Here is a 12,357-nt window from a genome sequence, read left to right as displayed (position 1 = left end):
GCCAATGCAACAAAGTGCTTGCCCCAGTGGACTTTATATCCTGGAGTGCAGAACAAGCAAATATATCTCATGGTATGCCAAGTAACATTATGCCTTTATAAATTGAGTGTTCAGTTTATAAAGATATAAAAAATAAAATGTTATGAATAGGAGCAGGGGAAATCTTAGATCGGGTGATCAAAAATCCTCATTGAGAGGTGATATTTATATAAGTACCTGAAAGAAATGGAAGAAGAAGCCACATGTGGAACTGAATGTCAAATATAGCTGAAGGTACAGGAAAGAAAAAAGACGTAAGTAGACAAATGGACAAAGAAAATGTAATACTTATACACAATGGAGTACTACTTTGCCATAAAGAAAGATAAACTTGAGTCATTTACAGAAAAATGATGCACATTAAGATCATAATGTTAAGTGAAATAAATCAGAAACATATCACACAGTTATATCTATCACGCAGTTTATATTATCTGAGAAATGCAAAATATAAATAAATGGTAAAATAAAAGCTGATAATAGGAACTCAAGAGATAGATTTTGTTTATAGGGCAAGAAAATCAAGAGATAGAGAAAGAGGCAAAGAGGTGAAGGAAAGATAAGAAGGTGAATAACAAAAGGAATTGGATGTGCCATGTATATGTACCAACTCCACCCACGGAATATAAACATTATCTACCACGCACATACTACTAAAAAATAAAGTATGATAATAAAAATTTAACAATAAGGAGGATATTGATGATTTTAATAACCATTATTGCCATGACTATGAGGTGAGAACACGGAGACAAAAAATGCAGACAAAATTTTTAAGAAATTTTCCATAAAAGGAAGCAGCAATATGGAGAGATTACTGAAGGGAGGTAAAGAGTTTAGGAATTGCTGTCTTGTTTTATTTTCTAGGTGAGAGGTCTCACAGAATATTTATATGTTGGTGGGAAAAATCCAGTAGAAGGCCATCATTTCACGGAAAGATGACAATCTGATGTTCAGACGACTGTGAATTTTGCCATAATTTTTAAAATTGAGATCATCATATTTATTTTAAGGAAAACAAAACAGATTAAAGCCAATTGAAACACAGCAGTAAAAGTGTTATAGAACTTTAAAATAGGACAATAGGAAATCAACAATGGCTATCTTAATATAACTTGCTGTCTTCATGATAGCTGTTCATACCATCAGGCATAATAAAATCAAACAAAACAATAAAACCAATCAAACCAAGGAATGAAAGCATTATAAGACTTCAAAGCAATATAATAGGAAACCATGATTATCATAATATATCCCACTATATTCAAAATAGCTGCCCATACCATCAGACAAAGTAAAATCTAATGAAAGAAGACAGAACAAAAGCAAACCTAACAAAATTGTGTAAACGTGCAAGAGTTCAATATAAGACAATAAGAAATTGACAGTAGTTTCTACTTTTCCCTCCCAGGGGTTTCCTCCCTTTCCTGTTACATTAACTATTTTGCTTTTGGATCCCATTAACTCCTTGTGTTTCTTGTACTAGGGTTCACATGAGTTCAAACTGTATTGGCCATGAACATGTTGTGTCCACTTGCCTACAGGAGCCTTGAGGTCATTGTACTTTATAGCTGGGTAGCTTTCCATTGTATGAAAATACCATATCTTATCCATTCTGCAGTTGCTGGGCAAATTACTCTTTTTTTTTTGGTCTCCTGTCACATGGAAAAAATTGTTTTCTCTCCTTTGATTTTCAGTCTATGAATTTCCTTTCCAGTTAAATGTGTTTCTTGTATATAGTATATAGATGGATCTTGTTTCTTAATCCACTCTCCCCATATTTCTCTTCATTGCTGACCTGAGGCTATCTACATTAATGGTTACAACTGGCATACATTGGTTTGTCTCTGCCGGCTATCCTTCTGTTGTTGGCCCTCCACTTTTCCCTTTCACTCTTGTTTCCCCCTGTCTTGTTTGGTGATCCTCCTCTGCTGCTGTTCCTGGAACCGTGGTCAGCTTTATCTCTCTCTAGAATATCCTTTAGCACTTTCTGTAGAGTTGGTTTGGTAGTTATGAATTCCTTCAGTTGTTATTTATCATGGAAGGGTCTTATTTTTCCATCGATTTTGAAAGATAGTTTTTCTGGGTAGATCAGTCTAGGTTGGAAGTTGTTTTTTTTTTCAGAGTTTGAAACACTTCACTCCAAACTCTTACTGTCTTGATGGTTTGTGTTGCTAAGTCTGTTGTGATTTTGATTGATTCTCCATTATAGGCGATCTGTCTCTTTTCTCTAACAGATTTACTATTCTGTTCTTGTGTTGAGTTTCTGGAATCTTGATTACTATATGTCTGGCTGTAGATTTACTTTGGTTATGGATAGTTGAACTGCTATATGCCTCATTATCTGCATGCCAGATCCATTTCCCATGTTTGGAAAGTTTTCTTCTATTACTTCTGTGAATATCCTTTTAATTTCATTTGTGTTGACCCCTGCTTCTTCACCAACACCTATGAGTCTTAAAATTTTGCTTCTTTGCATCATTTTGAAGCTTTTGAGTTGTTATTTCCTGATTTCATGTAATTTTTAAGAGATCTTTCCTTTCAGGATCACTAGCTGTAATACTATCTTCAAGGTCTAAAGTCTTATCTTTAGTCTCTTCAAGTGGTTTTACCAGCTTCCAACTGAATTTTTAATTTCCTGCACCTCTTTTTGAATCTGTTTCATGCACTGTAATCCCTTTCTACATTCACTCAAGGTTTCCATCATTTTCCTATGCTCCTCGTTTTTTGTCTATGTCTTCGTTAGACTTGTTGAACAATTCTTTCAGTATGTTTGTGATTTCTTCTTTTACCCGAGACATTATTTCTGATTTGACTGATTTTACAATCTCATGAAGCTGTTTCCTAACTTCAGTTGCTATCCTCTCAGAGATTTCATGTGTGTGACTTATGTTCTCTTCCATAACTGTATCTCCCAGGCTTATTCTGGGAGATAGAGGTCTAGAGGTCTGAGTTTTCCTTTTGCTCCTTCATCTTGACATTCTCCTGGGTTCCTCCCAAGGAGCTGGTTATGGGGCCCCAGGTACTTCCCACATTAGCTGTCCTTATGCATTGTGGAGGGATTGGACAGGCACATGGGTTCCTCTAACTCTAGATTTACAGGGAGGTAGCAAGGAATGGACTGGGCTTCTCCAGACCTGTGCAGCCACACTGGGACTTCTCTGATGATCAGGAGTGCATGGAGGTTGGGCTGTTTCTCTCAGCCTGTTATGTCTATATTGGAATTCCCACAATGGTGGCAGACACACAGGAGTGTGTTTGGCTGATTCTGTTAGTGGATGATGACTGCTGGAAGGAACCAAGGGCCTCCAGTGGTGGCCTACAGATGCACAGCTCTTACCTGCTCCTGTTGGCTGCCTGTAGGAAGAAGACTTCAGGTGGCAGCTCCCTGAAGGTGAAGGCAGATCTGCTGGTTCTCTCTGCCCATGCTGGCCACCTGCAGGATGTGGCCTTTTTGCGGCAGCACACAAAAGGCAGAAGTGTATCCATCTGTCCCCCTTGGTTCGCGCTGGGCATGCAGAAAAATGAGTCTTCTGGTGGTGGTGTCCAGCAGGCTGAGGTAGATCTTCTGGTTCTCTCTGCCTGCACTGGGCACACTGTATTAGAAATTTTATATTGATAGTATTTGATCATATCATGGCCAGAAATCCAAAGAGATACATTAAAATTATATCATGTTAAATATTCTCCTCGCCCCAATTTCCTGAGGGTCTTAGAGGACCACTCACAAGAAATATCAAATTAAAATTAAAATATCACTCTAATAATGTCATTCAAGTGCCCAGTACTCCAGGTCTAGTTGCTAATAGTGGTCAACTGGGAACCTACAGCTCAGATTTCTTTTCCAAGAAGTATTCTTGAAAATGAAATTAATGGAATCTTATCGTCTCTAGGGAACTGCAGGAAGAAAGTAACCTGGAGAGAGTGTTGGTCTTGAGTTCACTAATCCATCCCCATAGAGTACAAGAGAGAGCAAGACAGCAGGGGCTGTGTTTGTTCTATATTGGAATCACCTATCCATTAATTATTATAGCTCAGGCAATGCCTTGAGTTCTAGTAATTTGCATTAATAGAATTCTACTAATTCACATTAGATGGGCAGGAGCATAGTTGGCCAGGCCATTTATATTCTCTTCACCTTACAGTGGTAGTGGGTAGATGATTGTGGGTTAGTCAGTCTTAACTAGGAACCTTGGAAGACCATCTTCTAACCCAAAAGCATAGTCTTCATAATGAAAACTTCAGACATCAAAACACTGGGCTTAGAGAAAGGCTAGGAGTAATATTTCCACCTCACTCCTATTTTACTGATTCATGGTAAGTTTAAGCTCTTTTGAGGACCTTTCTATATTCACTGTCCACAGCTCCTTCACTATAAAACCTCCAGGAAGATCTCTTATGACTTCTGCTCTCTCCCTTCCAAGATGCTCAAATGAACATAATTTTTCCAAATAGCCCAAAACTATCAAAACTTGATTTTTATTGAAAGGAAAAAAGTAATTTCACCAGTGACTATGCTTTCTGAGTAGTTCAAGGGGACTTCCATAATTCAGGATTAATTAGACAGTAAAAGAGAACAGGAGGCATATTTTGGTGTATTAATTCATGCCAAGTTCAAATTCATTCCCTCTCTGTTGCCCAGTGTGAGTAATTATGCCATTAATCCAAGACAGGAGGAGAGCTGTTGTGACAGCAACATATTTCTGAAGCAAATAAAGAAAAATGTTACTTCTATCCATCAACTAATGCTCTGAATACAGCTACATAATAATAATAGTGTTATTTATTTATAGCATAAATTCCCTTGGGGCTAAACTACAAAATAGCAAAATGCTAAAGAGAGAAAGAGAGGAAAAAAAAGAACTCTGCTAACTCTGAAAGAAGGTTTTGGATAGGGAAAATGACCAAAGAGAAAAGCTAAATACTAAGGAGAGCTTAAAAAGAGACTGAAAGGAAGAAGTGATGCGTGACTTACCCATTTTTCTCTCCCCTTTTTCCACACACAGTTCTCACTCAGCTAGAAGAGTTTAATATATATTTAATCACACTGAATGTAAGCCTTGACTATATAGCTCTTTTGCTGTCAAAGCAAGACAGTTCAGTCTTCTCCCTTTCCTATTGCTGGGTTCCCTTGCAATTCCTGACAATTTACTGGATATAGACATATTGGTGGATCAGTATGGTTTTCTATGCATATCCTGCCATGCATATCATTACTGATGGATCAGTAATGTACAGGGTGGCTTCTGTGTGACTTTTCCAGCTTTACAACATGGAAAAAGAGATTAAGAACAGATACAGGGACCAATACTATGGGAATGAAGTTCCACATTTCCTCTGAAACCAGGAGGAGTAGGCTGAAGATCCACCAGACAGGCCCTGGATGCCCAAAGTCACAAAAGCAGTGGGAGCAAAGTCCTCACTGCCCTTACACTGGTTCTTTTGCAGGAACTTGTTCTGGGCTCACACACAATATGCCCATCCCTGCCCACTGGAGCAGAGGGGGTTCTTACAGCTACAAAGCCCGGGAGGCTGAGTTGGGAGATGAGCCAGGATCTTCTCAATAGAGCTAAACCTGGCACTCTGTCCAGGACACAAGAGTTCAGGGCTGCACTGAGCAAGACGAAGCCCTCCCAGTCTGCCTCTGATGTGTCTGACTGGTGAAAGTCACATCACTTCTTTCAACATCTATCTCCCTAATTATAGGCTGGGGAGTGGTGAACTGGTCATAAAATGTGAGGGTGAGGGATAAGAGTGACTCTTGGCTTTGGCCTATGAAACTAAGCACATCTAGTGCTAAGGGAGGAGATAAGAAGAAGACACAGGTTTCAGGTGAGATTAATCAAAGGCTTCTGTGCAGTTGCATGTGTTGCATGTACTGCACATTGATGGAAAATTATGCAGGCCAGTTAAAGTTTGCAGAAAAATCAGGACTACAACAGCTCTATTTGGCTGCTTTGGGACTGAAATTAGGTTTTAAAAAATGCATCCTCTGGGTACCTCTAAAGGACTATGTAAGCATAAGTAATAAATGATTAGATGCTTCCTCTGAGTTACTATATCAAATGCATATGCTACTTAATACTTTAGTTAAAAAAACTCTTCCTGTAACTCTCTGATTTTTCTGTTACATGTTGGATGATCTGAGTTTTAAGAATGTGCGTTTTTCTTGGAACTATGTAAAAATTACTATTATTTAAAAATAAAGTAGCCAGGTACTAATAGCTTTACTTTCCTTCAATTACTACCTCCTGCGAGGAACAAGATTTGCCTGTGACAGCCGTCGGGCACTAGAGGGCGCCCCGCACACGTCCGTGCTGCGGGAACTGCGAAGGTGCAGTCTGACTTTGGCTGCCTCGGGCCTCGCTCCTTCCCTTAAGGTGTAAATCCGGACGCCCGGACTGCGAATGAAGGAGGGCGGCCCCCAGGTCTCCTGCACTGACCATTTTGATCAGGAGGCAGCAAGAACCAGGCAGGACGTTTTCCAAATCAGGATTTTTTTTTTCCATAAAGAAGACAGCGCTAGACCAAGGAGAAAGGGAAAGTTAGGGGGGAAAGAGGGGTGGGACTGGAGATATGCAAGGAAAGTAGGAGCTGGCAGTTACTAGGAGGAGTAGGACAGCTCCAGAGAGTCAGGGCCAGCAGAGGCCTCAGAGGACCGTTTGCAGGTCCCTGTGGTAGGGGCGGGGGCTCCTGGGGTGCTGTGTCCCTGGTCATCTTCACCTGGCGCGCCATGCCCTTCCTCCTCGTCCCTCAGCAGGTCACATTCCCAGACGTCCTGTAGAGTGGGGACCACAGACAGCACCAACGCCACAAATGCCATTGTCTCCCAGACACACCTGCATTAAAGTTTGATTTATAAATTGGGCATAGTAAGAGAGTGAGAACATAATAAAATAGAAAATGAATGACACTATGCCATAATGTTATTTAAAACTTACGAATTATTTATTGCTTTTTTATCTGATGTTTTTACATTGTGATTGGCAGACAATAATCAAAACCATGGAAAATAAACTGTGGAGAAAGGTGACTGCTGCATGAACTTGTCAGAGGCCTGATAGATGAGACATTATCCCCGACACCCCTTCACGGGAGGCTTCCCCTTCCTCGCAGTCATGACTCAGAGTCCCAGTGCGCTGCGAAGCCACGTATCACAGGGCACATTCGATGTAACTTACTAGATACAGGAAGTATGAATTGAAGATGTGATTACAATAAATCACCTTATGATTTCAACTTTTAAAGGGCTCTGGGGATTATATTTCTTTTCCCAGTACTTTTTAAACAATAAAAACTGAAATCAAATTGTAAATGAGGATTAGACAGTTTAGTATCACAAAGATTTGGATCTCAATCCTGGCTTTCTTTACTTGCTCGCCCGTGATTTGGAACAACGTTTCTAAGCTCCACTGCCTTCTCGCCTTTGAAATAAAAATTATGAAAGTATTAAGTCAGAGGTCTCTTATAAGAGTTGCAAAATCAATAAGATATTGTTAGTAAAGTTCATGGTATCCTGTCAATAAGCAATTTGTACCATTAGGTCAACAGAATGTTAATATCTTTACCAAAGGGCTTATATTAATAAAAAAATATGGAGACAAGGTGTGTAAAATAATGCACAAAAGGACACAAATATAAGTAAATAACATAGAGCGACTGGTAATCAAAGAACGCAGAGTATCGGGTTTTGTCCTAGATCCCCAATCTCCCAAATGAATGTATGGTGGAAGTTAAATAAAAAGAGACAAATTGTATGATTTTTAGAGCTCCAGGAGGGTCAAAACCCTTTTAATTAAGCTCGAGATTTCGAGAGTAAAGACAAAGGATTCTCCGGATCAGTCCACTTATATTAGGACCAAGGACAAGGGGCAGAGAAACTGAGGAAAGTGCAGGCAATGAGCAGGACCTTGGGAGTCACTTCAAGGACGTCTCCAAGTCATGCATCAAGTCAATTCAGTAGCACTGTTTTATCATGAAGGCATGGTAGAAGTGAAATTGTAGGAGTAATATTTACATCTGCAGTCTCTACCCTGTTAATTTGGGTTGGAGCCAGAGTATACGCAGCTGTGGCCTCATCTTGCCCTTTGAGGTATCTCTGGCCTCACAGGCCACTACAGGCCTCAGCCAGGACCAGTGAGTCATAGAGGTTCACTTACTATAAATCAGCTCCCGTTGCTAGGCAAGGGACCTCGGCCTAGGACACACTCACAGATAAACATACAAAGCCAATAAGTAAGATTTAAATTCTGCTCAGAGCCACTTCATAGTGGTCTCCAACACAGAGTAAAGAAATGTGAACAACTTTTCTCTCCTCTTCCATAGTTTCTCATTTCAGTTAATTACAGCCTCTGTCCTACCTCAGTTATTAGACTTAGACACTTAGACAATGCATCAACTACATCCTCAAGTATAGGGCAATTTCAGGGATCAAAGTGTCAGTAAATGACTGTAAACTATTAAAGTAAGAATTCACAAGTGTCTACTGGCAGAACCCAGTTAATGTATAAATAAGTAAAAAGATAAGTCTTTTTATTTGTTACACAAGAAATTCGACTAATAATAAATGTTGAATTTGAAAATCATCATTGGTTAGTCTCCACACTATAATTTTTTAAAGAAATAAACCATTGTCATCAATAAAAGATATTTGAGGAGAAACAGGATATTACACAATAGTAAAATATTTGTCCACAATGACTTTGCTATTTTACTGGAGAATCCTGGCAAGTATAACCTTATGCAGGTAGTAAAGGTAAAGGAAACATGGCCAGTGATGAGGCCACAGCATGAGCTCCTGCTATGCTTCGCAAAGGTCTTAGATCCACCCACAGCATCCACCCCCATTATCTGGGTCTGAGCTGGAGGAGTCATGCAACCCAGCAGGCTGAGGGCCAGTCTACAAAGCCACTGACCTACACTCTTTACAACACTCCAGCCATCAAATATAAAGATGCAGAAACTCTTCCTGATTAAAGGAAACTAGAGAAAAAATCATGCAATGCAATGTGTGCTCTTGAATTTTTACTTGCAACACGCATAGGGAAAATTATTGGAACAAAAAGCAGAGAAATATAAATAAGTTGTAAAGATTATATAATAACACCATAGTAATATTGATTTCTGATTTTAACAATGATACTGGGTTTTGAAAAAGGATCCTTTCCTGGAAATTACTTTTAAATAAAATAAAGAGAAACTGAAAGAAGAGAAAGAGAAAGAAAAAAGGAGAAAAAGAAAGAGAGAAGAGGGAGAAAATTTTGAAATTGAAAACTTGGTAGAGGTTATTCAGAAATCCAATGGTACTATTCGTGTAACTTTTCTATCATCCTGTAATTATGTAAAAATAATCATCCTTTTTGAGACTCTTTCCTCCCTTTTCATTACTTCCCAATTCAGCTGATTACTGGGTCCCTGTGGCTGCTTCTCAGTATCTTGACAGCCCTACCACTTCTATTCATCTCACAGCTACATCCTAAAGCAAACTACCCCACAACCACAACAAAGAAGAAAGAAAAACAGCAAGTGTCTTAATGAAATGAACTTACTTGTCTAGTATTCTTTTAAATCAACACTGTATTGAATATTTATCAACTTTTTAAAAAGGGAGTACCCTACTCAAGTGAAATAAATCAGATGCCCATGTGTAATACTACACTGTTTCTCTGTTACACTGAAAATGTAAATAAGGACCAAAATATATACTAGATATTATGAAGTAGGATGCACATGTCCCCTATGGATGGAAGAAGGAGAAAGGAAGGAAGGAAAAAGAAAAAAAGATGAGGAAAGAAGGAAAATGGCAATGAAGCTTTTGTAAAGAAGGCGGGGAAGAGGGGTTGAAGGGAGGGTAGAGGAGTAGGAAAAAACCTCAACTTACATCAGGTGCAGGCGCAAATACTCTAGGATGAATGTGATCATTATGTATGTTAAAATGTACCAATAAACTTAAGAAAAATTTTTAAAAGGAGTAAATATTGTGAAGAACGACAAAATGAAACAAAATAGTGAATTTTCACAGGTTAACCCTCACCTCTACATGGACAACCCAAGAGAAGCCTCAAACTATTGGAAGTAATGATGTTCAACGAGATCCATACACAAATCAACTCCTGTAGAACAGCCAAGTAGAATATGTATTTTTAAAATACAACATAATAACAACAAAATTATAGGGTTTCTATAAAATAGGTAAAATAGCTGCAAATTAAAATAATAAAAAACATGAAATATAAAGGAAGACTGAATGAATAGAAAAGATTAAAATATTGATGGGCTATGTGACAGTTCTACAAATTATAAGAGGTACTCACGGCCTTTTTGCTAGGAAAATTCAAAATTTTGGGAGAGAGGAATGTGAATATTTTTCACTAGTTCTGACTAATGCGAAGTAAATGGAACACGAAGATAGAATTTTATTTTATTTTATTTTATTTTATTATACCAAGGATCAAATTCATGACCTTGTTATTCTGCTATTTTATTTCTTTATTTGTTTCACTTTCTGGATGAGGTCTCTCCTGACCTATCTTGCTTTTTCCTGATAGAAATCAGATATATCTGGAGTAGCAGCAGCCTTCTTGTGCAAGAATGCAAAAAACTAAGCATAAAGATGAAAATCAATATGGACTAAAAGAACCAAAACACAAAGAGAGACACTGTGCATGTACAACTGCTCCTCTCCGCCCGCCTGCCATGTGTCTAACGTGAACTCTTACTTTTACCCTGTTGTAAATCGTGCTTCTCTTCTTGGATTTAAAATGCTGTTAAACGTTGTAGGTGAAAACAATGTTTAAAGACGCAACTTTCTTTTTCCTAAATTATTTTTCTTCAATTTTTAGATAGATGTGATCTTTATCTGGTTGAGGAAAAAGAAACTGCTGTTCTCTGTGAAGTTGTGAGAAATGACAAACAGGAAACTACCACATCCGGGTCTGGGCTCTCTTAGGCTTTTGGGTGGGAGTTGCAAACCAGACAGCTAGTGGTTGTACAGTTTGTTCACTGCATGCACTGCCATCTCTTCAAGCTCCCTTTGCACACAGGATGCAGGGACAGCCCATCCCAGACCCCTGAGCCTCTTTCTCCCACTGCCCAGAGATGTACTCTGCTTTGACATGGAGCAGGATATCAGGAGTTTCACCACAGCAGACTTCAGGGCCAAGTCTTCATCTTCGGGTGCTTAGGGTGGGGAGTGGGGGAAATGGGGGTAGAAGGAAAATAAAACTGGCTTCCCTGGCCCACCTCAAAATGCGAAAGGAGGTTGACTTTTCAAAGAAATAACCTCAGATTCTGGTCACTTGTGAGGGGCTTCTGGTAAGTGATTCAGGATGAGCCAGGTTTCCCACCCACTCCTGTGACCAACAGCTGCAGCCGCAGGAGTTACCTTTACTTCTCTGACCTCTCTGTCTTACGAGAGCAGAAGTTTCAGGTGCCACAGTCTTCATCCAGGTGCCACAGTCCACATACAGGTGCCACAGTCTTCATCCAGGTGCTACAGTCCTCGTGGAGGCGCCCTCTTACCTGGGCTTCCTGAAAGTCCACAAAAAGAGACTCCTCACAAGTGCTCACAGGTGCTTTTTCTGATCCCTGAAATATGTGTGTTCTCTTGGTGCTGCTCCATCCACCTTCCTGTCCAGTCTGACAGCCTGGGAACTGCATCAAAACCTCTCAGCATTGTCTACAGTGACAGTACTGTGCCACCACCCTCTCTAATGTCTTATGAATGGGCACAAATCACTGAGACCCAAAAGGATGCTGTGTTTTCTTTGAAGTTCTTAATGTTCCCATTACCTCAGTGTCACATGCCTTTACGCTGCCTCTCCTCTCTGTGTCCTTAGGAATAGGCTTTAATAATCCAGAAGCTAGGCAATTCTAGTTGTGCTTTGGTGTCTCCTCAAAAGTGTATGATTTTGTTGCCTGTGGCCACTGTCTTTTAGGCACTCCTCTGGGGGCAGTGAGCTATATTATCTCCTGTCCCCTCTCTCCCTTCTTTGGTTCACTTGGATGTTCAGCAAAACATGTGGCTTTAGCCTCTCTTCTGGTCTCTAGGAAAGCAAGCTACCTTGCTGGACAGGCCGGGCATAGAAGCTCCTTCAGTCTGTAGTTTTAGTGATATGGACCTGGGGCCTATCTCTCTAGCTCCCTCACACATTCAGCTGCTTCCTCTCCCATCTACCCTAGGACACCCTAGTTTCTTTCAATCTTCTCTTTTAGGAACCACTGCAGTTACTCAAGAAGTTTTTGCTCACCTCTGGGCTTTCATTCTTCTATTCAGCCTTTAGGGAACCGTTATATGTAAAACACTGTCACTGTCACATA

The 12,357-nt window shown here is 39.7% G+C and overlaps 1 long non-coding RNA gene across 4 annotated transcripts in view; it reads right to left on the bottom strand.

Annotated features, from left to right (window-relative positions):
• Positions 1 to 494: 494 nt before the first annotated feature.
• Positions 495 to 12,357, bottom strand: part of LOC134475481 (uncharacterized) — a 31,167-nt gene continuing 19,304 nt past the window's right edge. For 3 of the 4 annotated variants that reach the window (XR_010046628.1, XR_010046626.1, XR_010046627.1), the window contains exon 2: positions 10,453 to 11,568. This is a non-coding gene — a long non-coding RNA (uncharacterized LOC134475481). Of the gene's footprint in view, positions 3,636 to 6,762; positions 11,569 to 12,357 lie in introns of those variants that run through there. The other variant, XR_010046631.1, reaches the window with a different exon arrangement.

Source organism: Cavia porcellus, unplaced genomic scaffold (assembly GCF_034190915.1).
Source record: "Cavia porcellus strain 051 isolate PalLab524CR breed Dunkin Hartley unplaced genomic scaffold, mCavPor4.1 scaffold_1, whole genome shotgun sequence".
NCBI classification, from domain to species: Eukaryota; Metazoa; Chordata; class Mammalia; order Rodentia; family Caviidae; genus Cavia; species Cavia porcellus.
This window is presented reverse-complemented; position numbering and strand designations above follow the sequence as displayed.